At 44.0% G+C, this 26,765-nt stretch overlaps 1 protein-coding gene and 1 long non-coding RNA gene across 13 annotated transcripts in view; one reads left to right on the top strand and one right to left on the bottom strand.

Annotated features, from left to right (window-relative positions):
• The window catches only part of BCL2 (BCL2 apoptosis regulator), a 184,665-nt gene that overhangs the window by 123,316 nt on the left and 34,584 nt on the right, over window positions 1-26,765 (bottom strand). The window lies entirely within an intron of this gene.
• LOC309639572 lies at window positions 587-19,224 on the top strand. The gene is made up of 2 exons (XR_014251755.1): window positions 587-3,211; window positions 3,247-19,224. It is a non-coding gene; the product is annotated as an uncharacterized lncRNA (long non-coding RNA).

Here is a 26,765-nt window from a genome sequence, read left to right as displayed (position 1 = left end):
CCAGACTCAGCGAGTGCTGTTGTTCTTTCCGTGTTGCAGGTGGCAAGGTCACCCCGAGAGGACTTCCCAAGACAGGTGTGAATCGTGCCCACGAGAAATCAAGTCACAACTGGCAAAGCCACTGCATGCGTGAATCTATACTGAACAGAAGGAACAGGTTGGCTCGATTTTTATTATGTGGCCTTTCAGGGAACTCTCCCTCCGGCCCTACAGACAGAAGAGAGTGTGGCTCCATTTAGAAGGGGCTCCATTCAAGCGTACACATCTGCTTTCTCACTGTCTCAGTTACCATTCTCCACAGCTGGCCTTTCCCCCCTTCTTGCTTTTAAAACATCACCTCTCAACATATCGTAATAAAGACCAAACCCTGAGACTCACATGTTCCAGAAACCTGAGCTATTAGATGTGCTTTGATCATGTCTAGCTCCTTCTCATCTGTTTTGTTCTTGATCACATCAATACTGCCATAAACAAGTTGTCATTTTAGTTATGATGTAAGCCTAACAAGTCTTGCCCTATAGCACCTGACATTGGACTGTCTCCTTTTGCTCAATCCATACATACGCACACATGTGTGCACAGACGAGCACGCACACAGCAACGTACCACGTGAGGACACAGGTGGAGCTCCCTTGCAACGTAACTGAAAATATGCCAATACCCTTTGGATCACCAGGTTCTGGCTTTATTAGGTAAACTGTTTAAGAGGCACACAACGGAGGGCTTCACAACCTCATTTTACGAAAAAGAGAATTTGGTAGCTCCTATTCTTACACTACAGGGTGCCTCTGTAAGGAGCTGCCCCATTCATGAGCCAGGCTCACCTTGGTCAGCAGGGGTAGATGATGGCACAGACCCCAAAGGGACAACCCAGCCAGGATGCTTCCTTAATCGCTAGGAAGGAACATACCAACTTCTTGGGGGTCAGATTTATAACTAATGAGGCGCCACATTATGTAACAAACTCACTAGGGAAAAGGTGACGATTTCTTAAAGATGTCCAGCCAATTGACTTTTTAAATTAAAAAAAAAAAAAAAAAAGGACCAAGTGCATCCTCTCTCTCCCCATCCCCCTGGCAGATGATGGGGACTGACGGAGTGGGAGCAGTAAGAGGAACAATAATTGTATAAACAAGAAGAAATAAAACAAAAAAGAAAAACAAACATGAGCTGGATCAGGAGCAAAAAAAAAAAGGCAAAACAAGCAGAAATGATCTTTTGATAAGAACGGTATTACATAATCCAGCGCCTATAACATGGAAAGCCACTTTGCACTGCAAATCACTTTTCCACCAAGAATTGAAAGAAGCAGAACAAACGCAAATATCAATTAAGGTCCAGAGTAGGGCTCCGTTCCCCCTCGAGGGGCTTGTTCTTATCCAAACACTAATGCAGGTACTGTCCGGCTGCCTAGCAAAGGATATTTTTTATTATCACTTGAGCTGGTCTGTCCAGGGAGTGATTTTCCCATTTTAGTTTGCAAGGAAAGGTTAAATAGGAGAAGTAGAATGTCTTTCACTTAGAAGATAATACAATCTATCCCAGTGCTTAAGGCTCATGGGGCCTCTGTGGGTGTATCAGCTTCCAAGGAGCCCTCCTGGCTGTACCAAGGACTGGCTACCAGCGCGTGGGTTAGACCAGACATCGCCCCTTCCTCCAAGGGTGAAAACTGCACTGCTGTTCCAACCTCTCCCAACAGGAACAAGGCAGACTTGGAGAAAACCAGTGCAGTGCTTGGCCCAAAGGAAGCACAAAAATCATATTTACTGAAGAAATGAGGGGCAAGAAAGATATCTCTGATCCAAAGAGATAAAATACCAGAGCCAATGAGCTCCTTGTATTAGCTACAGACCAGCCACGCAGGGCAGACCTGCCTTGCATAGGACAACTCAACGTGTATTAGTCCAATAAATAAGAAAAGGGGATAGCCTTGAAACTTACACAGAAATGTAAACATTCTTGGGGAATAAATCATATTTTTATTATTCTATCTGTACCATTTTGAACATAGTGGTAAATTTTCTGAAAAACAAACTGTCCTACTTTGTCTTTTTTTTTTATTTATAATGTACAAGTAATCAGATATCTTAAGCTATGCACAATACCTTAGATTTCACACTGCTTTTTTTTTAATGTTTATTTATTTTTTTCTTATTAGTCATCCATTTTATCCACATCAGTGTATACATGTCAATCCCAATCTCCCAATTCATCACACCACAACCCCCCGCCGCTTTCCCCCCTTGGTGTCCATATGTTTTTTCTCTACTTCTGTGTCTCAATTTCTGCTCTGCAAACCAGTTCATCTGTACCATTTTCTAGGTTCCACATATATGCGTTAATATACGATATTTGCTTTTCTCTTTCTGATTTACTTCACTCTGTATGACAGTCTCTGGATGCATCCACGTCTCTACAAATGACCCAATTTCGTTCCTTTTTATGGCTGAGTAATATTCCATTGTATATATGTACCCCATCTTCTTCATACATGCGTCTGTCGATGGGCATTTAGGTTGCTTCCATGACCTGGCTATTGTAAATAGTGCTGCAATGAACATTGGGGTGCATGTGTCTTTTTGAATTATGGTTTTCTCTGGGTATACGCCCAGTAGTGGGATTGCTGGGTTGTATGGTAATTCTATTTTTAGTTTTTTAAGGAACCTCCATCCTACCTTGTCTTACAAAACTGAATTTTTATAACGTTGGGTTTGCCTAAAGATGGGAGAGCACATACTTCTCTTCTTTGGAGTAAAAGTACAAGTACCCTGTACAAGTACAATAAAGGGAAATGATCAGAAGTGCTTTCTTGTTCAGGGTATTTGTTACCAGTTAGTTGTTGCTGATCTGGGTGATGGACCTGAGAACGTGCAAATGAAGCTGGTGACGATAAAACGCTACAGGTCGGGAACTCACGCCAGGGTCACGACTCAACCTCCTGTTCAGGGTAAGTGCCGTTTTTTTGGGACCAAATTAGGCCTCCTTGGACCTCTGGGGTAGCCCTTCTGCATTTCCAGGCAGGAGGTGGATAAGGGGCTATTTCGGTCTGTCTGCCCATCTGGTCCCTTTGTATCTGGCTAGCTCAGCCACTCAGCTCAAGGTCAGGCCAGCAGATGCGGTGCCTTTGCTCTGACCAGCCATCCATCCCACTACGACACGGATCACTCACTGGATACAGAAGAGACCCAATAAGAAAGTCCCAGGGGGTGAGGCACCCTCTCATCCCCACGACACCCAATAAGAAAGGCACCCTCTCATCCCCACGACACAAGTGCAATTCCAGGCTGGGGGTCTGCAGCACCCTTGTCACTTAGGAAGGGGAAAGGACATCAGAACTTGACAGAGGAATCAGCACCAAACTGTTGTCCCCAAACAAAGAACTCATATCAACAGGGAATATAAAAATGTTATTGAGAACTTCTGTTCTCAGATGTTTAATACAAAGGAGAGATTCTTGTGCCAGGGAACAAAGTGATCCAGTATTCACAAAGCAGGAATTCTCCCACCGTACATTTTGTTTCCAAAACACTTAGGAGACTACAGCAAGTTGGGGTAAAGAAGCTACTTCTGGAAGCAAGAGAGGAGATAACTGAAATCTTTCACAGAGGAGCTGAAATCCTTCCAAGAAGAAGCACAGCCAGTGTCAGCATTTAGGGGCATCCAGTGTGGATGGTGAGCTGACCTGTCCCCTAATATGGGGGGGGGGGAAATGAGCGCTGAGAGTTCTTAAAGCTACAGAACATTCTAGTAACATACCATGGGAACCCAGGAACCTCAAGCATTTTTTAAAAATTAACTCCTTGAGCCCGGGGTTCCAGGCAGTGCCAGTGTAATTGTACTTCCACCGGGATTACTGCCAGGAAGGAACAAGCAGGGCTTCTTTAGTACATATTTTAAAAACCTGTTTTGTGACCTGCAGGGAAGTCAGGTGGTAAGGAGCCTTCTTTTATCAAGGTGGGAGCTGGGGAGCAGGACAGCGGATGAGTGACCTTTCTCTCTGGCATGTTCACCATACAAGCTGCACGATGGAATTTAGAGCCAAAGTCGCCAACCAGAAAGAGAACGCAAGGGTTATCAGTCGATTTCTCTTATTTTCATGTCATTATTTTTACTTTTCACTGAAAACAGTCACATTGTTGTTTGTCCCTCTGTCCCCTTTACCAGGCTGGACGTTCCTGGAAGGAAATGCAAAATGGACGAAGACCCCGGGCTTTAAACCAGGGTCACCGTCTAAATCCTAGCTCTGCGACCACCATGCGGCCAGTGTCAACTTCTCTTCAACTCAACTTCCTTACCCATAAACTGGGAATAAAGACGCCCGTCTTTTAGGATTGTGGAAAATCTCAAATGTAAAATTATAAGTGAAGTGCCTACACACAGTAGGTTCTGCCTTTGAGTTCAGGGGCTGTGACTTACTCACCTTGGTATCTATCCCCCACAGCACTTTGCCCTTGAACCCTCTCCCGGGCAGTGTACCAGCATGCTTCCAATTAGTCATGACTAAAATTTGGTACAGCTCACCGTAAAACTCGACACTTGTACTCCAAGCATTATTTTATTAATGGCAAAATCAAATATGAGATGATCTTACTGCTTTGCTGCATCTCCTACCACTGGAACGTCAAGGGGACAATGTTAAAATAAGTACACAAAGGAGATACTTAAAGAGGCAAAGGAGGAATTAAAAGAGAGCGACAGAGATGCAAGTCAGGAAATTAAGTCTTAATTCTCAGCTCTGCCTCCAAAATACCAGCGTCTTTGAACAGCTTGCGTAATCTCAAGCCTTTTTTAAAGAGTTAGCATCTAGGAGCTAGCATCTGTGACAACTAACTAAAATTTTAGTAAATATTAACAGAAGCTGACATTATGGAAATTTTTAGGGCCATCATCCACTAAAAACCTTACTACTTGGGATTATCCTTTCTATATGGTCCATGGGAATGGAGACCACACCAAGTGGCTTACGGCTCTTACAATCAATACCTACACTCTCCCACCCACTCGGTCACAGTCTTTTCTGGGCACGTAGCATGTGGAGTGCACTGTATCAAGTCCTCTCCGCCTGTGAATGAGAACGGGAGAGGCACCAGCCCACCGAGATACAGCAAAGGGAGAGGGGGCGACTGCATACGCGGCCAGGGGAAGATTGTCCACGGAGGGGAAGGCACAGAGGCGAGGGACCTACAGTGCAGGGGCCGCGAGGTGGCTCAAAGGAAGAGCAGGACTCTCACTGATGACCCACAGAGAGAAACAAAGCTTCAAGATACGGCGAGGCTCCGGGGCTGGGAGAACAGATGCGTGACAAGTGGGGACGCCGTGGAGAAGCACCTGTGACACTCCAGGTGGCTCCAGCCAGAACTCCAGCCCTTTCCCACTCGAATCAAAATAAACACTGAAGCAATCAAAGAAGCACTCATGCGCTTCCAGCAGAGCCCCAGACTCAGGCTGGGAGTGGGGCGGGTAAGGGCAGGGCTTGACGGGGCCAGAGGAATGCAAAGGAAAGAGGAGAAAGGGCTTCTGTCCTCCTGCAGCTATTACGGAATTCGGAGAGAAACAATAACACAATAAAGGCAGCCATCAGTAATCAAACACAAGACACTTCCCTGTGTTGTTGCATCTGATCGTCATAGTAACCCTAGGATGTAGATATTAATAACCCATTTAAAGATGTCACCCAAGATTACAGAACTAGTTAAAGATGAAACCAGGGCTAAAAGTCAGATCAGTCTGACTCCAGAATTCGTTTTCCAAGCTCCTATACTCTACTGATCCTCTCTCTGAGAATCTCTCTGAGAATCAGAACTTTATACATACATGCATGCACATGGAGGAGAATTGTATAATCTAGGTGTGGGGCAGGCCGGCCTCACTATGACTCAGACCCCAGAGGCTATAAAAGAAAAAAACTGATAAATCTGATTACATGAAAATAAAAATTTTCTGCCTGGGAAAAAATACACCATAAACAAAGACAAAAGACAAACCAGAGAACTCCTGGGAACATAAATCATAGGCAAAGGCTAATTTCATTAATATATAAGGAATGCCTATAAATCAATACGAAAACATCCAACAAGACCAAAAGGACATTCAGCTGATATAAAAGAAAATCAAAATAGTTCACGAACACATTAAAAGATACTAAACTTTCCTCATAAGAGAAATGCAGACTAAACAATATATTAGGATTAGTGAACACTGAAACGTTTTATTCTACCAGCGTTGGAGAGGATATGAGGAAAGAGGCGCTCTCATAAATTACTAATGAGAGACTAAATGGATACATCCGTTACGAAGGCAATCTGGCGCTATCTATCAAAATTATAACTGTCTTTACCCTCTGACCCAAAATGCCAATTCCAGGATTTTATCCTGAAGATAAACTCATACACATGCAAAATGATGCCTATAGAAAGCCAATATTTGCAGCAATGTTTGTACCAGGCAAAGTCTGAGAACCACCAAAATATCCAACCAAAGGAGACGGATTAAATAAATTATGGCATCTCCCTATAATGGCCTATTATTTAGCCATCAAAGAGGAGAGGAAGCTCTTAATGTGATGATATGGAACAAGCCCCAAGGAATACTGCTAAGCAAACAAAGCAAAGTAAAAATGGCAAGCAGAATATGCTATCACAAATGTCAAAACACAATTATATAGAGTATACATTTGTATTTCTGTGCACCCCATGGAGAGACACACAAGAGACTTGTTACACTAGGTTCTTCCAGGGAGAAGGCTGGTGGGTGGCTGGAATACAAGGGTAGGAGGGAGACTTCCTTGTCATTGTATACTTTGTATCTTTTGAATTCAATAACATGTACTTATGCCTATTCAAAAAACAAGTTATACACACACACCTATAGAGATACACTGCATAGAAATCAAAATCGAGTGCCAAGCAGTGGCAAAAGCTGGCTTCTGGCCCAGACTTGCAGCCAGTGGGCTAGTGAGAAAAGCTCCCTCACCAAAGTCTCAGTTTCCTCATCCATAAAATGGGATACTTCTTCCTTCCTCTTGTGCTTTTGAGGAGTAAATGAATGAATATACCTAAAGCCCTTAGACCGGTGCCTGGCACACGGCAAATGTACACAAGTGTCTGTTAAATAAGCACCATGTAAGCCGAGACCAGAAAGATCCACAGGAATTAGACCAGGAAGACAGAAGCAGGGGGAAGCAGAATGTGCCACTCAGAAGGAACAGCACATGCAAAGGTCAGGGGGTAGGAAAGCACACTGCTGTACAGAGGGCCTCCTGGAGGGGAGGGGGAACCGGAGAGACGGGGCTAAAGGAGTGAGCGTGGACCAGTCCGGACAGTTTCTCTGTGGGGAACAGGCAGCAAATAGAGCATTTCAGGCAGGGGAATTCCATGATTGGGCAGGCTTTCCTAGAAAGAGTCCTCTGGCAACCGTCTGGAAGACAAGTTGGAGAGAGGCACAAACTGGGTGGCAGAGAGGCCACTTAAACATTGTTGCAGCAACTCAAGAAAAATGGGGAGGCTGTGAGCCAAAATGGTGCCAGCGGGGAAGCAGGAGAGGAAGGATTCGGGAGACACAAAGGAAGCCGAATCCACCTGGCTTGTGGACCTGGCCGGGGAGAGGGTGGAGAAGATGCAACCAGGGATAATTCCCAAAGGTCTGACTTGGCTTATGTGGAAGCCCAAGACGCAACTCAGTGAGAAAAGTTCAGAAAAAGGAGCTGGTTGGGGGGTGGAGGTAAGATGGTAGGTTAGGTCCCAGGTTTGTTGAGGTTCAAATGTCTCCTAGGTAATCCACGGTTAGCTACAGGCATCTAAACCTCAGATGACGGACTCTGGCTGCACATACAGCTTTGGGAGGTACCAGACAAATCTGTAATACTTAAAGGCTCTGGACTATGGTTAAGGCAGCTGCCACCAAATGGCAACGGTCCCTTTGGTCCAAGTAAGAGACTTTTGAGAAGATACATGACCTGTGATGCAGGTAAGACCCATGCTCCTCCCTCCATCCCTCTCTTCTGCTCTCCTTCCCTCTCTCCCTTCTTATACTCCCTCCTCTCTCTTCTTCTCTCTTCCCCCCTCCTCCTTCCTTCCTAAAAATGGGAAAAAGTTCTCCTAAGAGGTTTCCTTAAATGCTTCACATGAAGCAACCCACTTCTGACAGTCCCAGCTAACTGGTGACGAAGGCTTTATTTTTTCCAACATTCCTGCCCTGCTCGTTTCTCTCTTTACACACAGCAGAAGTCACTAGAAAGTTGTCACTGTCCTGTAGACGCATCTCCACGTGACGGGGAACATCCCTGAAGACCTTATCTTTCCACGTGTCTGTCTCAACGGCTGCACTGTCTAGGTGTGTCTTAGAAAGGGCATTCTGCGGTTTCTCTCTCCTCCTGAGGGGCTTCAGTGAATCCAACCCCATTTAAAGACCACCTCCCAAAGCGTTTTACTAAGAGATGTTAGAACTGACTTCTGAAAGAGCATACTAAAAGTACGCTCTTTTTACTTTTCTACTAAAAGTAAAATCTTGTTTAAGCAAGATTTCTGGAACAAGTTAGGCAGGATCCTGGGGCCAGGATTCAGGAGTTTCCAGCTTTGTTACTCACTCACTCACCCGTTCACATGATCCTAAACTTCCCTCAGCTCTGGTCTCCTCACCTACAAAATCGGGGTCAATTGCTAGACCACCTCCAAATCTCCTTCTGGCTCTAAAATTTTGCGATGTCTAGATTGGAGGGAGGATGGAAATTGGTCTCATGACAGTGTGGACTATTTCAGCAATTCAAACGTGCCACTAAACATTGAAGGCAACTTCAGTTTTAGAGATTAGTTGATTTCCTGGCTGGACAATAGAAATATTCCAATTTTATCATTCACCAAGTCTGTTGCAATGGCCCATATACTTATCCCAACGGGAAACCCCAACTGTTATAACCCAGCAAGTGCCACTCACTTTTCAAACTCCTACTTGGCCAAAGAAGTCACCTCTTTTCCTGAAGAAACCACAGCTAGGGACTCTGAGGGGAGAGAAAAATGCCATGCAAGGCATGGAGGACTACTCAGTCTTTAACTATGTAAATTATAGGCCTGCCTTTTTAAAATGCAAGATAGTTCAGTCTACCAAGACATGGACAATGTATTTTCCCACTTATAGAGGTTTATGTGACTTGTGAGAACAAGGCAGGAATATGAACGAGGAGACCTAACCTGATAACAGACTACCTGCCTTCTCTCTCTCCCATAGAAGTCATGGGATCGTCCAGACGAATTCAGTTATTATAGCAAGGCAACAGCACAAACAGCCACAAGAGATTTCATGCAGAGCTCAACACAAAGAAAACCAACCAGGAGAAAGTGGCCATTTTTTATCTAAAAAGAGTTTTTTTTCCCATCATGTCTGTCAAAATGTGATTTCCCTAGAATCTGTGTACTTTTAGTAAAAAGCAATATGTCAGAGTTTAATTGACTTAAAATATTGTATCTTAAAAGATATCAGGTAATGTACCCTCTTAAACCAAAGCCTGGATTAGATTAGTTTGAAATGCATCATGCTCAAAAATAATTTCAGTGGAAACCTGATTTCAGCAGTGTGCTTTGGTAATCATATAAGGGAGAATATTAGGTATCTTACAACATGCATAGAGTATTTGCTGTCAATCACACAGCAATATAGAAATTAGCTGTCTAATTTACTAGAAACCAGATATAATTTATTGGTGTTTTGACGGGATGCACAAATAGGTTTCCATCTTTGAAATTTATACATATATATATACACACACACAAGTGTTTCTCTTTAAATTGTTCACTATACCCAACATCACTCAAAATAAGAGAAAGGACGGGATAAATTAAACCATAAACTGAGTTATTTCACCTATTGTTTTCACAAATGTAAAAAAGGCTGACGACTAGTCAGACAGCTGGTGGGGCTGTAAACTGCTAACTCCTACGGAGGGTGATTTGACAGAACCAATCAAGATGCCAAACACACTCACTTTTGGTTGCAGCAATTCTGCTTCTAGGATTTCTTTCTATAGACACACAAAATAATTTAATACAAAGCTATTCACTGCATCATTATCTGTCCCAGAAAAAATTGGAAACAGCCTAAATATCTATCAGTAAGGGACTAGTGAACAAGCCATAGTAACAAAGAAAGAGGACGCTCGCTCATCTTACTAACATGCACTGAATTCCAGACTGTATTTAAGTGAAAAGCCCATACGCAGAACAGCATTTATGTTCGCCATATATAAGAAAGGGGAAAATAAGTATATTCACATACGTATGCATACGTGTACATGTACGTATACCCATATATACGGATGCATATGTGTATACGTAAATATAAATATACACACACATAACAAGACTCTGATAACACAGATTCTGGGAAAGGCAACCAGGTGCTTGGACAGAGGAATAAGTGGAAGTCCCTCCCCTGCATACCTTTAGGGACCTTTTGGGGTTTTTGTTCGTTTGTTCATTTGTTATTGAAGTATAGTTGATTTACAATGTTGTGTTAGTTTCTGGTGTACAGCAAAGTGATTCAGTTACATACATATACTCTTTCTCATATTCTTTTCCATTATGGTTTATTACAGGATATTGAGTATAGTTCCCTATGCTATACAGTAGGACCTTGTTGTTTATCCATTCTATATATAATAGTTTGCATCTGCTAATCCCTTTTGGGACCTTTTGAATTTTGAACCATGTGAGCATGTGACCTATTCAAATAATTTGACAAACATAAATAATAATAAATAAATTGTTCACGGGTAAGCAGTAAATACACACTCATATGTATTACTACTTAATACGAACATGAAGGACCATATTTTTTAATCAACAAAACATTTAGGCCAAGATTGGGTTTTTAAAATAATGCTATGAAGAATAAAAATGAGGTGTTCTTCCTCTTTCTATTCTCTTGGAGCTCTTATAAAATAATAAATGACATATAGCAGTTTGGAGGGAAACCAATTAAAGGGACATAAATCATCATTAACCCCTTCCCCAGATGAATGACAAAGAGACACATGTTCTAATTAACACCGAGTAACATTGTGTGAAGAGCAGTTTGCAATGGAAATGAACAGACGGCAAACAAGCATATGAGGTAACGGGGTGCAAGACAGAAAGCTTGATCTGACACTGAAAACTTCAAGCAAGTGAAAGAAATTGTACCTGAATGAAAACCGCTCTAAAAAGATGAACGAGCTCCCCTATCTAACTTTCTCTAGTTTTTAGGTGCATTTGGGGGGGTTTTGCTGCTTCCTGTGTTCAGTCCCCACAAGGCAAATACTATTCCAAAGCCCATCCCACTTTCTACATAGGCAAACACACCCACACACCAACCACCCAGCCACCTTTTTACAACAGAAAGATTTCCTATCCCCAGGCAACGGATGGCTCAGTTCATTTCAAATCAATCTAGCATTTCAGTTCAACTAAAGGCTTTGGACATCATCTTGGAGTTTGATGTAATAAGAGCTGACCTAGAGGGTTATGCTTTAACAACCCTCTCTCTTCTTTCCTTTGAAACAGAGATTTACGACAGGAGGCAGAGAAAGAGACAAAGATCGCAGGGTTGATGAAACCCTCTTATGATGCACAGAGCAGGTACCAAGGGGCTTGTGCTTCTGACTTCTCTTTGCTCAAAGGGAGACCAAGTAAGGAAGGAGGCACGGTTTCCTCTTGTTTACAAGTTCATCCCATTCTTAGACTTTTCTCTGTGGAAACAAGGATGCCACAGCAGTGGCAGTTTCATTAGCTGAACCCTCAGCAAAGAACCAGTGACCGACTCCACATGTGGGAGACTTCAGCCCAGCTGACAGATGCTATTTCTCTCTGTCCCCATTGACCCAGACTGGGGAGACAGCACATTTCAGACAGGATGCCCTCCCAAAGTCGTGATGCAACCCTGAAGAAAAAAAAATCTGTTCAAGATCCAAAACCAGGATCTGGTTTCTGCCAATTCAGAAGGACAGAGGCCAGTGGCTAAGACACTGTCCTTACAGAAGGTATGTTGAAGTTATACATATTTAACATCAGCCAACACTTCATACTCTCCCGTCTTCTATTGTTTTACCTACATCTAGGGTTTTAAATGTACATTCTGTAGTGAACAACAGCTGGATAAAAAAACATAAAACTTTGAGTAAACACCAGATACAGTTCCTGCTTTCCAGGCAAAAAAGCAGAAAAGGTTTTTGTTTGTTTGATTTTGGAACTCCAAGTAACTACTCAGAGGAAAAAATGCACATAGTGGGATAACCAGCTATACGAACAACATTTAAGGCCAGGAATTAGAAGTATAAACGATTTGTGCAATCTGAATTTTTGGATTTAAACGGACACTTTAGTTCCTGTGTTTGAGAGGAATATACATGTATTACATACATATATACACACATACACAGATTTACATATCTATTTTACACAAAGCAGACAGTTTCCGCTAAGCTATTATTCGAAGTATTTGGATTCAAACTCAGTTCCTTTCTCCATCTGAGACAACAGACTCCGCTGGTTTGAGGATATTTTTAAATATAAAAACTAATTATCCTATTTCACTGCCTATAAATTCAATTTCTATTTCTGAGCCTGCTTCTGCTGTACGTCTCCTGGTAGCGCCCTTGCATTATGGCTGGTTTACAACCCAGTCTCAAATCACAGGAAAGACGGGGATCAAATAGAAGTGAGCTTTCCAGCCTTTTAGGAGGGTTTGCTAATGCAGCAACATTTCCATAATGCTATAGATTTTTCAAACATCAAGTCCACTTTCGATGAAAGGATAGTTCTTTTCAAGCGGTCAATTTTATAGACAATGTAGAGCGTATAAATTGGATGCATAAAGAGCGAGGCTAATGCCAGCGTCAGAACGCTTTGTCTTGGTGAGATTCTCCTGCAAAACCAATCAACCAGTGCACATGGAGATGCATCAGGCAAACTTTTGCAGACCGGAGTCCGGGTTTTGCTTTGTGTCAGCCTACTAAGAACTTCCAAGGCCATTCTGGACTGGATCACAGAGTAGAGGTATGCAATGTACAGCAAACACTTTTCCCTTCTCAACCCTGCTAACTCCTTAAAAAGAGAGGCCTTCACAAACTTGTCCAGGAGAGCAAATCAACCACCACAATTTACGTTGCCCAGCTGGGGTGGTGAAGGTCAAAGGCAAACCAAAATAAGCTGTCAATGATAAAGAATTAAATCAGCCTACGCTTAAAAAAAAAATCCTTCAAGTCCATTCTACTGCCTCTGTTTCAGTTATGTGAGCCTATCTTCAGAAAGCTCCTCATCAAAAATCTGCCCTTAGATTGCTGGCTTGGCCACCAGTTAGCTGGCTCAACCCCTGGCAGGCTCTTTCACTCTTGAGACCTTATTTTTCTTATCTATGAAGTGAGGGATCTGGGCAAGGTGACTGAGGTTCCTTCCAGCTCTAACCGTCCACGGTTTGTGATCAAAGGCTGTGCCCACACCCACTCGGACCCCCCCATCCCAAGCCTTTCGCCTGACTCATCTCTTCCGAGGCTCGGTCTCCACGGTTTTCTGGACCCCGCAGCAATGGTAGCAGACGAAAACGAGATCTTTCTTAGACGTTCCTGATCAAGATGCTTTCTGTTTCTTGGATTTACAAACATCTCAGATCAGATGAATAGTAAGGAGAGGGTCCAAAGGATGAACTAAGATGATTAAGATGACATGCCTCCAAAAGGAAGAAAAACACATTTGTAAGGAGGACAAAGCCACTTCTGGAAATTCTGGTCTTTTGTTTTTTGTTTTTTTTTCAAGAAGGGATCTAAGAGGACGTTTTCATACTCTACTCCCTCAGTCCCAATTTCTGAGGCTCTGATTCTTCTTATTTCCCATCCCCCACAGGACCAGGAAAGATGGACAGAGAATTTCTTTCTCACTATCTTCTGATTTAGCCAAATGGGGATCATTTCTTCATGACTATCATTTCATACACTGATTTCTGAGACCTCCTGGTAAACGTTGACTAGGCCCACCTACCATGGACTTGACCTTCTGTAAAGGTATTTTAAACAACACTTTTCCCACACTGGATATCCACAAAGGCTGATATCTGGATTCTTCCCACCCTTATTTTTGGCGCAGTAAAGTTTTCTTCAAGCTGCCACATATGAGTGAAGGCCCTGTGTACCGAGCCGGCAGAGATTTCTCCCACAAGTCCCACCTTGCCCCAAAAGAAGAAACTTCCAGGCCCTTGGCTGAATCCAGGTATTTGTCAACCTAATTGGTACATCTAAATAAATGCTTGATTTTTTAAAACAGAAAATTCTAAGTCCAGCTACACGCAAGCCGTAAAGAGCGTAGCCCTGCTATCATTACCTTCTAGGACCCAAACGTTCGTTCACCAATATACTCAAGAACAGAAAGAGGTTCTGCCTTCGAAAGTCCGTGTGTGGTCCTCAAGGAAGTATTTATTCAATTACTATGGTATACACATCCACTCTCGGGCTCCAATATCCTTTTACATCCAAAAATCGGGAAATAATTTTTGATGGCCAAAGTTTGGGTGACCTGAAGACCATTCAGTTACTGAGGCCACGGTCAATAATGTTAGATTTCATGAAAACTCTGCTGTCCACTGCAGGGTGGCATCCCAGTGGGGTCCTTTGACCCCCAAACCCTGCCCCACCTGCACCCAAGCATGGCAGGCTCCAAGGGGCACTACCCTTACTGGCCTTCAACCCAAAACCCATGGGGCCACAAGATGGAAGAGAACTTAGAACATGCCCTTCCACTCTGGTGCTAAATACCATACAGCCCTGACTTTTCTAGAACACTTTGTGAGAGTGCCCTGGGTTTCACGACTAATTGAGTTTCCCTGTTGTTGAGAAATAAAGGACAAGTTTTAAGTAGTTTCACATGCAAACATCGCCGCTCAGAGAAGCGCACACACTACAGTACATGTAGTTTTCTTTGTTATTGTTTGCAGTTTCCAGTTTAGGACTTATCCAATTATCTACCTATTGTCTGGTAGGCCTGGCACAGGGGATTCCAATTACAGGAAACGCTTCTGCAATCGCGGGCCCAAAGCAAACCCTGGAGCACATGGCAGCTCAGCCAGAGGGCGCGTATGCGCCGGGGGGTGGGGGGCGGGGTCCGGCTGGAAGGGAGAGGCTGCCTGGCAAAACAACCCAAGTGTGAAGTTCAACTACAAAGCTACTTCCAACCACTTTGCATGGATCTGGTCTTTGCTGTAGGAAGGGGAGTGAAGACGGATTAGGGGTGTGTATGGGAGGTGATGCTGTTGAAAGCTGCTTGAGGTGACAGCCAACACCTGCACTTACAAAGGGTCTGGGGCTCAGGACCACACAGGGATGCCACCCTGCAGTGGACAGCAGAGTTCTGCTGAGATGCTTTACGGATGCCCTGGGATGGTTGATTTAGATGCTCTGGGACAGACAAACAGACTCTGGGCGGGAAAGACTAAGGTCAGCTCGCACCTCTGCAGCTCTCTTGGGGGGTGAAGGGCGGGGTGAGCTCTTGCCGAGAAACTCTGAAACCTCAGTCTCCCCGGATTGCTCTTCTGCAGGAGTTTCCTTTAAAACCCAGATCACTTCACTTCCCTGCTCAAAGCTGTCCGCTGACTTCGCATCACACACAAAACAAAATCCAAATCCCTGCCAGAGTCTACCAGGCCCTACCGTGGTTCCCGATGGGAACAGAACCGCCTTTGGGGGCACCAGGGGAACCCGTAGGGGCTGTTCCAGACGTCACACAACAACCGGGGTCATTAGTGGTGCTTTGGGGGTGGACAACCTGAAACGCATGGGATGGTCCCACACAGCCCAGAAACGCCCCAAGCCCCCTGTGAGCTCCCGACGCCCCCTGGACATTCTTAACGCCATTTTACACTTCATGTCAATGTGAAGAGTTTTGTCCACGATTTTCATGAACACCCAAATGCTAGGAATGCAACAGGGAACAACATACTTTGTTTTGTTGGGAACTTGACTAAGAAGTATTCACCATATCAGAAATATCACATCACTAATAGCAACACTGACTGTCACTGAATCGCGATATAACACATCTGCACCCCCTGCCTTTATTGCTGCCACGTTCCCAGGGATCTTACAAGGACGTGCAAAAATGTGACCACCTGTTACGACTTCCCATGTAGTCGTGCCTCCGCTGACATGTTGAGATGCTTATTATAAGTGACTGTCCTTTTGTATTTTCTTTATAGTACGGTTAAGGCATTATATTGATGGTTTGTAATTTATGTGGATGGACAGGTTGTATTTTCCACAAATTTCATTGCAGGAGAGTAAAAGGAGTGTTACTAAATATCTGTTATGAAAAGCAGGGTTTGGGTCTGGCCGGGACCAATTCGCACCACCTCTCCCCTCATTCTGAGCCCCTCTGTTAGGCTCTGAAGGTGCCCTGCTCCTGCTCTAGGACTTCACCTTGGCCTCCCTGGAAGGCGTGTCTCTCAGACATCCTCAAGGCTACCTTCCTCCATTCCCTTCCACCATCCCTTTACTCTCCTTTTTCTTCTATAGAGTTTATCATTGCTCGACGTTAAATTTTATCCTTCATTGTTTATTGGCTTTCTCTGCTACTAGAACTAAGTCTGTGAGACCAAGGACCTGTCTATCTTGTTCCCCAGCACCAAGAACACTGCCTGACATGGAGAAGGCACTTATTAACATCTGTTGACAAATAAAGGAACAAACAGACAAACTGAAGTTGGTCCTACCAAGGGGCTCAGATTCCCTGGGAAATAGCAAATCCTCCCATGACCGGTGTTGCAAAATGTGCTCTTTCTTCCACTGGCCATGTTTCTCATGCTGCACCCTTTTCTTAGCCAAAGAGCAGTAAAAGAGAAAGAACCAGTGAAAAGGAGGAGGGTAAATTCTTTTAAATAACCATCTTTGCAGGACAAGCTGTATGGGATGGACTCTTAACAAGGGGACCCCCCCCTAATCTTCAGGACATCCTGCCCATCCTCTCTACCCACTGTACAGACACACACTGTGGAGGCAAAGGTTTGATTCCCGAAGAGCCCAAAGTCCCTCAAAAAAGAACCAACTTCTACAATTCCATACCCAATAAATGCAACTCAAACCAAAAGATATTTTAAGAGGGCTAGATCCTGACTGGTGATGGCCAAAGTGTGTCCTCCTTTACTCTTTTCTTCATTTTTCGACCCCCCTGTTCTTTGAAACGAATTGTATTCAGAAATTATCAGGAAGTAATGCTCTTCAAATCAAAATCCCAATAGGTATTTTTGTGGAACTTGATGAGCTGACTTTGAACGTCATATGGAAGCCAAAAGGCCAGAGACAGCCACGATACACTTAAGAAAAAGAAAATGAGGCAAAGAACTTACTCTACTGGATGTCAAGACTTATAAAGCTATAACAAGTAAGAGAGTGTGCCACTGGTACAAGTGGAAACAAACAGACCAATGGAACAGAACAGAGAGCCCATCAACAGACCCACACATACAGAGACACCGAATTTTTGAAAAATCTAACACCACAGAGCATTAGGAAAAGATGCTTTCCCCAGTAAACGGGGTTGAGTTGATTGGCTAACCATGTGGGAAACAAGAAAACTTTGCTCTCCCAGCTCAAAACCTTCATGTAACTCAATTCTAGGTGTGCTATATAAATGTAAACTTAAGTGGCAAAACAATACAACTTTTAGAAGTTAATATTAGAGAAAAATCTTCATGACCTTGGGATAGCAGGACACAACAAGCACTAACCATAAAGGAAAAGATGATCAATGAGGCTACATTAAAATTAAGAACTTCTTTTCATCAGAGGATGCTGTTAAGAGCGTAAAAAGGTAAGTCACAGAGGGGGAGAAAGATATTTGCAACCCATACGACTAGTGAAAGGTTCAGTCCAGAAGATGTAAAGAACGCTTACAAATGCACAAGAAAAAGACAAGGCAACACAGTTGAAAAATGGCTAAGAGACCTGAATAGGCATGTCACAAAAGAGGACTGTCAAGAAACATATGAAAAACAATTAGTAATCAGTAATTGATAATAAGAAAAACACAAAGAGCAAAACAAAAACAAAAACAAAATGACACTGTGATACCATTATAAACACAGCAGATAGGCTAAAATAAAGAGACTGACCATTCTAAGTTTGGAGAGTAAGCAAAATATCAGGAACTCTCATACATCTGGCGGGAGTGTAAACTAATTCAAACATTTTGGAAAACTGTTTGGCATTACATCTACAACAATTCTACCATTTGATTGGTACCCAACAGAAACGTGGTCTATAAATACAATGGGATATTATTCAGCCTTAAATAGGAAACTCTGACACAGGCTACAACATGGATGAACATTGAACACATGCTGAGTGAAATAAGCCAGTCACAAATATAATCCCACTTATATGCGGTACCTAGAGTAGTCAATTCATAAGAGACAGAAAGTAGAATGGCAGTTGCCAGGGGTTGGGGGAGAGGGGAGGATGGGAAGTTAGTGTTTAATGGGTGCGGAGTTTCTGTTTGGGCAAATGAAAAAAAGAAATGGCAGCAACTGTTATTGTAAGGTACGTCCCCAAACCAGAAGTTAACTTTAACATATTCCCAAGAGAGAGAAGCCAGCACATCCACATGGGCTCACCGTTATTTGGCTGTCAGTAGTTTCTTTTTTTTTTTTTTTTAAATTCCATCCCATACTCAACATAAATACCAACATGAGTTTCTTACGGTAAAGTGTGAACTAAAATTAGTCCGTAGCAGTAACTAATGCTATCAGATTTCCTAAGTATTCTATTTGTACTTGATTGTAGCCTTCATTAGCTAAGGTGAGCTCAATGCTGATCAGGTAAATTAAAGATTATAGTTGAGTAAAAGGGCATTGATATTACCTGACTTAACCACTCAATTCAATAAGGGTTGGTATCTCAAGGTCTTGCTATGTGTGATTAAGAAAGTTAAGCTCTGGGCTTCCCTGGTGGCGCAGTGGTTGAGAATCTGCCTGCCAGCGCAGGGGACACGGGTTCGAGCCCTGATCTGGGAAGATCCCACATGCCACGGAGCAACTAGGCCCGTGAGCCACAACTACTGAGCCTGCGCGTCTGGAGCCTGTGCTCTGCAACAAGAGAGGCCACGACAGTGAGAGGCCCGCGCACCGCGATGAAGAGTGGCCCCCGCTTGCCACAACTAGAGAAAGCCCTCGCACAGAAACAAAGACCCAACACGGCCAAAAATAAATAAATAAATTAATAATTTAAAAAAAAAAGAGTTAAGCTCCAAGTCACCCTTTGATGATATTTAACTGCAATTCTGATTATCTTTAAACTGCAATTCTAATCCATGGGATGCAGCTAGCAATTATTTCTCATGTACCGAAGGATCAGAATTTACCCTGGAAGTTTATCAGAATTGCTTCCAATCTTCAAAACCCCAGATTTGCATGCTATAGCCTATAGTGGCCTTGAAAATAATCTGTCCAAACACCCAGTTTAACCCATGGTTTAAGCTAAAAAGAAAGTGGACTTCACTTATTTTTCTTTTTTCCTCCTGAACGGAGGTCCAATTTGTAAAGCAGGTCGATAGAATGGAAATCTGATTTTCAAGGTTAGCTTTCACATACATCTAAATAATATTTCAGATGGCAGATTTTACAGAATCATATTACAGATTATACTTAACTCCAAACACCAAAGAGTTGGCATTGGGACCCTTCCATGATGACTTCTATGAAAGGCACTGAATCTTTGTAATCACGAAAAGTAAGATCATGAATGTCAAAACACAGGCCCTGGCTCACAGAAAAATGCTTAATAAATGGCAGTAAAAAAATATATATATAATAATAGCAAGAGTTGAATGTGCATGGTCCATGTAAGCTAAATGTCTTATCTCATTTTAGCTGAACAGATTTTAGAACAGTCAGTGATTCCATTCTATTTTGTAAATTATTGAGCTGCACCAATTTGGAAATTCTTCTGAAACTCAATTCCCAGGCATTTGGCTTTTGTTCCTGGGATTTCCACTGCTTTAGAGGATCCAGCTTTAATGGGTTCTTTCTGAGAAACCCTCCACAGGTTCTGAGAAGTACTTTTAGTGAATGCTCCATTTAACTTCACTTTGCAATTAATGAAACTTTCAAGACATATTTCCCCTCCCCTTTTTTCTATTGGAGTGATTTGTTTTTCTTGCCTTCTGGGTAATTAGGAGCAGAAAACTACTCCCACTAGGGCCTAAAGGCCATAAATATGGCACCAAAAATGCCAAACGCCAAAACAAATGTCATTTGCAGGGTTCTGAAAAGCCCGTCTCTCAGACTTAAAAATATTCCACGTTACTGGTAAAGGTCTTTGGTCGGTAGGTATCAAACGGATCACTTTCTGATTTCAGTGAAATTCAACCAATAGTAAAGCTTTTTGAGTTTTCAGTCTTCCTTGACGAGAATACTTAACCTTTACCAGTCTGGGAGCTAGACTCTTTCCTGCCTTTGCAACTTGACCAGTTTGGTAATAAAACAAACAACCAATTTAGTTGTTTATTTTCTTAGCATAAAAATGTTTGCGTGTTTAACTGAGTGCCAGTGTACTGTATTTGCTCTTCTTCTTTTAAAGTTTTAAACAAACAATCACTGGACATAACCAGGAACAATCCTCTGCTTGTGAGACACGTATCCCCCATCTAGAAACACGACAGAAAAGAATGCGGTTTATAGGGACCCGTAGTCTCTCCAAATTACTGTTCACTGTCTGGTGAAAAAAACTGTTTCAATCACTTTCCCAGTCACCCAATGCACGACTCCAGAATTTTCAGTTCAATTATAGACCTAGGAAGTCACAGCCCCTTTGGTGATGGATAAAACCACAAGGCTTAGTTCAGAGGAAGCAAAGACACATCCAAATGTGAGAACTGCTCCCACAGGATTCTTTATACTTCCTAGTTTTAGGTAGATCAAGAGTACTTTTAAAATAAACTTGGCTTTTGTTTCCTAACCCAGTGGAAAAATCTGACTTCAGACTCTGCGGTGACAGAAAAGAAGCCTTACTTTCCTGGGCAACCAGAACCCAGTCGTCACAGGAACTGCAGCAGGTCAACAAAAAGGGTATGATGTCCACTTGAGAGCCCTGATGAAGGTGACGGTTCAGCCTTGCCTGGGGGAGCATCTTCGAAACTTTAAAATACGCTGATTCCTGGGTCCCATCCTCCACTCCTCTGCCCCCCCCCACCCCTGGGTTCTGACTAAATTGGTGTGAGAAGTGGCCTGGACATTGGGATTTTAAATGTTCCCTGGGTGGTGCTAATGTGCAGCCAGGGCTGAGAACCCCTGTGTCTTACTCCATTCGGGCTGCTATTACAGAATACCACGGACTGGGTGACTTATAAACAACAGAAATGTATTTCTCACAGTTCTGGAGGCTGGAAGTCCAAGATCAAGGAGCCAGCAAATTCAGCGTCTGGGGAGAGCCCACTTCCTGGTGCACAGACAGCCATCTGCTGTGCCTCACGTGTGGGAAGGGGCGAGGGAGCTCTGTGGGGCCTCTCTTCTAAGGGCACTAATCCCATTCACGAGGGGTCCTCCCTCATGACCTAATCACCTCCCAAAGACCCCACCTCCTAATGCCATCACATTGGGGGTTAGGCTTCAACATATGAATTTGGGGGTGGGGACACAAACGTTCAGTCTGTAGCAACCAAAAATGTGGTCAAGATGTCCCAGGCCATTTAAAAATAAGCTGTAGGATGGGCCAGCGGGGGTGCCCCCTGGGCCCAGAGCTCAGGGAAACCCTATGAGATGAATGAGACCAGGTCTGAGCTGATGCTGCTGGGAAGGGGGGGATCCCATGATCAGACACGGTTTCCTCCCGGCTAAGAAGGCCAAGAATCCCCCAAACGTGGGAGGTGGGGGCTTGGGGGCAGGTGGAGGGGGTCACAAGTAGTCCTGCAGGGCTCTTGAGCAAGGATCCAAATGTTGTGCCCATCACTCGCCCCTATTTGGGGCCCCAGAAGTAGACATCCCTAGGATCTGAGTTGTACCAAAAATGTTCAGGCCCTTCACAAGGGTCATTCACAACAAGGTGGTCTTTGCTAGGCTGGGCCCTGGGCCCTGTATGCCTGCAACAGACTCAGCCTTTGCAACGCTTACCCCACAGGGCTCCCAACGATGAACAGGGACCGTATTTAACGTTTTGAAATTTTAAATCCAAAAAAGCTAGCTTCAAATACATGATTCAAGAGCATAAAACTTCAGAGCAGAGAACTCTGTGCTTCCCTGGTAGTTTGAACATCTTATTTCAGAATGGCATGGGGGCATCTTGATTAAATTTTTGGTTGCAGTGTATTCCGGGTGAAGGAGGGGAGAAATGTGAGTGTTTACTCAAAACTACCCTCCTCCCCCACCAGGCCCAAGTTAGGTTTAAGCAGCTCCAGCTCCAGACTATGAGAATCCTAGAAGGATACAGGCGCTGGCTCCCCTCAGACTCCACTCCAGCGAGTGTAGACGTCAGGAAAAAAGGGAAAGGTGTTTTTGGCAACAGGCTGCAGCACATCCCTAAGGAAGGAGCCTCCAGAGGTCTCTCAGCCCAGGCTCCCCACCCCGCTCTGTCTTTCAGGGTCCACCACGGCCAGCTCACCTGCAGCTATACCACCCCAGGGACTGAGGTGGGGCTTCTGTGAGCTGCTGGAGGGAAAGAGGCTGGAGCAAGGATTCTTTTTAAATGGAAAAATAAAGATCATTAGGGGAACTTCTCATTCTTCCAAGAGCCGTGTGTATTCAGCTCCCCTGGCAAGGAAGGAGGGTTGTCCTTCGCCACTGGAGACCATTGCCCTGGAGATGGGCGGGGTGAGAAGAGAAATGTCGGGGAGGGGGGTCTCTGTCTTGCTGCCTTCTCTGGCTGACCTCTGGAATCGAGCCCCAGAGTAGGGGAAGAGGCCCTTGCGATCCCCCTGACACTTCCCCGGGGATGCACGGCCTTCGCTGGAGCTGATCTGGGTGGGAGGCAGCTGCAGACTGTATCCTCCCCACTATCTTGGGAAACGGAACATATGCAAATACAAGATGGGTAACTGATGCTGAGGCACTGGATGGGAAAAGTATTCTAGAGGCCTGTGTGGGCCGCAGACTGAACATATGTCAGCCATGTGCTACGGCTCTTACCCAGGAAGAGAACCCTGAGCTTGGGTTTCACAGACAGGCTCACGGTGTCCGGGGAGACAGTGAAGTGAAGGTGGTACCAGTTTACACGGAGGGCGAGTGTGTGTGTGTGGGGCTGCTCTGCATCTCAGCATGGGCTTGGAAGATACTGGAAGGTCACCCACTCAACTTCCTTAGCAAGCACGTCTCTGTGTTCCCTGCCTTCTGCCGGCAGCTTAAATTTGACAGCACACACGTGACTGGATGGGGACGTAGGGGCAGGGGCCGTGGCGTCAGGTTCCCAAAGCCCTAAGGGGGCCTTCTCCCCCAACCTTCTGCAAGAGCAGCCTGCCTGGCTTTGTCAGTGCAAGGATACCCTTATTTCTCTGGGTCTACCTGGACTGTGTCCTAATCTTGGGCACATTAAAGGGTCACCTGAGGAGCTCTGACCGTATGACAGCTCTTTGAAAGCAGACCGCCTGATGTACTCACAACTGCAGGGAATCTGTAAGAGCACAGCCTGCCCCGTCACAGGCCTGCTACGTGAACATAAAAATGGGAGCGCGATGGGGGGAAAAATGCCTTACTTTCCTTTCACTATTCTCAGAGTTGCTGTGATTATTTAGGAATTAACTTCATTTCATCAGCCATGAATTGAGACCCTTTTACACAGCTCAAGAGGGAGGAGAGAGACATAGGTGAATAACTATGATACAAAACCTATGTACTTTATAAAAACAAAGGAAGAACGTAGACAAAGGAGAGATTAATTCGGATTAAAGGGGGGAGAGGATTCAACAAAATGGAGGTGAACGCAGTTGGAGCACGAGATCGGGGCAGGAAGCAGAGGAGACAGAGGTGAGCTGGGAGGAGACCTGGTGCCAGCCCAGGAGGTCAGCCCAGGAGGTCCCTGTACACCAAGCTAAAGAGTTATTTGGGATCTGGGGCAATTTGGGGAAGAAGGGCAGGACAGGTTGGAGATGGCACAGAACTGTGGGAAGAGGGTCAACATTTCCTTAGCATCCAAAGTCTGCCAGGCACGGTGCCCACTCACTAAACCCTGATACCTTCATGATAACCCCGTGCAGTGGATGTTATTGTTCCTGTTGTAGACCTGGGTCCCCTGACTCCCTTCTCAATATGAAGACCCATTCCAAAGGCACCCCGACAGCTCTGGGGGACTTGAGGGAATGTAGTCTCTAACGAAGGGGTCCTGAGGGCACCGGGAGATGACCTGCACACTCCACGACACTTATCCTCACCTTCCTCTGCAGACATCACTGCCCCCAGTGGTCTGGTCTGCTGCCTATGGGTAGCTGCTTCCATCTGCCCCTCTGTTTCTTCTACCCCAGTAGCTCCAGGGCACCATTTCTTACTCAGAGCAACTTAACTGCGTTTCTGGCCTCCACATCAGTCACTCAAATTAGCAGGACAATATGATTTTCCATGAGTGTCCATAAAAAGAAAACTTTTGTTCTGTTTATCACCAAAAAAAAAAAAAAAAATTAGCAAGACAAAGGGTCTTCTTCAGGAGCCAACCTTCATAGAAAGTATTAGAATTCTTCAGGCTAATCATTTTATACTCTTGCCCTGTCACAAGGAAATGACAGCTCAGAGAAATTAAGGATTTCTCGAGGTCTAGGGCAGAGATGTGTTTTAGGAAGATATGGCATTGATGAAAAGAAGGGACGGACTGGCAACAGGCGCTCAGAGAGAGAAAGACCAATTTATATGACATTTTGGAAAAGGGATGGAGAAGGGTCAGTGGTTGCCAGGGGCTAAGGGTGGGGGAGGGTTTGACTATAAGGGGCAGCATGAGAAAATTTTTTTAGGGGTGAGGAAACGGTTCTGCGTCCTGCTTATGGTGATGGCCATGCCTCTATCCACCTGTCAAAAATCACCAACTGTACACAAGAGTGAATTTTACTGTATGTCGATTTAAAAATTATTTTTTAAAAAATGACAGGGAGACCAGCTGAGAGATTACACAATAGTCAAGAAGTAATGAGAAGTTGAGTCACAGCAGTAGCAGGATTTAAAAAAAAAATAAAAGAGTGGGTGGGCGGACTTAGGTGAGAGAGATTTCAGAGGTGGGATTCAAAAGCGTGGAGCATACGTATAAAGGAGGAATCACAGAACTACAGATGTACGGGGATTTAGAGCTGGAAAGGATCTTAAGAGAAAGATCTGCCTCCAAGAAAGCTCTACCCTACAGATGAGAAAACTGAGCTGAAAACGACTTAAGGGTTTGGGCTTTGTCTGGGTAGACGGCGATGTCATTAACCAGACAGAACAGAGACGGAGCAGCGGGTTCAAGGAGGAAGTTGATGAGTCCACTTGTGGATATTTTGAATTTGGAACATTGATGTCACCAGGATTTCTTTTTTTAGTTTTCAGGAATTTGAAAACCAAACTGTTGGGTTTTGGCATTGAAAGCAATCTCTCTCCACAAATACAGTTTCACTGCAGTTACAGTAAAAAAAGAACTCATGACTATAAAGTCCTACATGAAAACGCACATTAGAGTAGTCTGAGTTTGTGAGTATGTGACCCACAGTCATTCAAAATCACAAATAGAGAGTCGTCCTGATCCAATCCAGATTTTAGGCACATCCTCCATTAATGCATTTGCCATTAACACTACCATATTTTCACACAACAGTCTTTTCTTCCTCATCCATAACATACAGATCAAACTTTGAAAACCAGTTGCTTTCCATTGTATTGATGCCAGGATATAGTTCACTGCTGTTTTATTTTTGCTTTTGTTTTATAAGATGTAGCAAATAACCAAAGGAAGATGAGCATCGACTTGCTACTAGTCAACCGGCAGCAGCCTAGCAAGAGTTTCAGTGCTGCAGGTAAGACTGAAATCTAGGAGACCTTTGTCACTGTTTCAGAGCAATTTGCAAAATGACTCGATTTCCCAGGCAGGCGGGGAAAAGAAGTAGAGTTTTCAACATCCTTACAGCCACTGGGACATGGAACAAATTTTAAGAACCAGATCCTCAAAGCTGCAAACGACCAAGAAGGCATAATGTTCTTGGAAACCAAGTTTAATCACAGAACAACAAACTATAAAGTTAATCACATTTAAAATGACTGCTTCCTGTTTCTTCAAGAGATGAGGAGGGTGAATTCAAGGATGGCTTGTTTTAGGAAGAAGCTAGAATGTAAGCAACTTCTGGGCGGGGATCTTTGTTTTGCTCAGGTTCTCAATTTATGATTGTTGAAAGAATGAATGAAGCATAGAGAGAAGTAAACAGGTCTTAAATAAGAGATGGCAAAGCTACTATACTTCATTTGTTCATTCATTCGTTCAGCAAATATCATTACAGGTACGAGACTATTTTTAGGCAACATTGTGGATACAGAAACGCAGAAGACATCAACAGGTTTATAACCTCAGCCAGGAAGAAAGAAAAGATAGCGAATGTTTGTGTATCAAAGCCATATCAGAGAACATCTCACAGAGCTTTAAAGGGAGTCACAACAAAGGCTGGAAGGAGGTAGAGATGCATTAGTCAGTGGGGTCACCTTCCTCCAGGAGGTCTGAGCCTGAAGGGATAGAGACTTTCAGAAAACTTGGGTGGAAGCAGAGCCTTCTGGGATGTAAAAATAGCAGGAAAGTATAATGCCCAGAGCAGAGAAGACAGGATGGGTTTAAG

This window comes from Balaenoptera physalus (assembly GCF_965194825.1).
Source record: "Balaenoptera physalus genome assembly, chromosome: 12".
Lineage (NCBI taxonomy): Eukaryota > Metazoa > Chordata > Mammalia > Artiodactyla > Balaenopteridae > Balaenoptera > Balaenoptera physalus.
Note: the sequence above shows the minus strand (reverse complement) of the source record. Positions and strands in the feature narration are given on the sequence as shown.